We start from the raw sequence: 580 nt of genomic DNA on the forward strand, positions 1-580 counted from the left end.
GGGGCAACCACCTCAGCGCCCGGCGCCCTCTGCCTTCCCCGGCGCTCCGCCGTTGCCAGGCACTCGCGGACCCCCACCTGCGCCGCCCCGTCGCCTCGCCTCATCCCCGCCGGTCTCCCCAGGCCTCGTCGCCCCATCGACGCCGTCGCCATGGGCGCCGTCACCCGCGCGCCCCACGGCCTCGCCATCGCCTAGGAGCATGCCCACGAGCTCCTATGTGCTCTGCTGTGCCTTCCCCGACCCCGGCTTCAAGCTCACCGCCTCTGCATCACCCTCTCCGTCGGCTTCTTCCTCCTCGGACGCTGACGACTTCGTCCTTGAATTCGACTCTGACAACCCGTCCTCGCGCTCACTTTGCTCATCTGCAGGCGCACTATGAGCATATCTTCCTCTCCCCTCTCTTCTACCTCGTGCTCGCCCCGTAGACGCCGTCTACATCGGAGTTGTAGTTCGCCGGTGCCCCGCCTCCACTTCCACCGTGCACGCCCCGTCCGCCTCTGCTCGCCCGCGCTCCGGCTCCCATCGCCTCCCCTACCCCGGCCACCTCGGCCATGGCCTCGCCCCTCTCCTGGAGTTGCCG

The sequence above is a fragment of the Triticum aestivum genome, chromosome 5D (assembly GCF_018294505.1).
Source record: "Triticum aestivum cultivar Chinese Spring chromosome 5D, IWGSC CS RefSeq v2.1, whole genome shotgun sequence".
NCBI lineage: Eukaryota > Viridiplantae > Streptophyta > Magnoliopsida > Poales > Poaceae > Triticum > Triticum aestivum.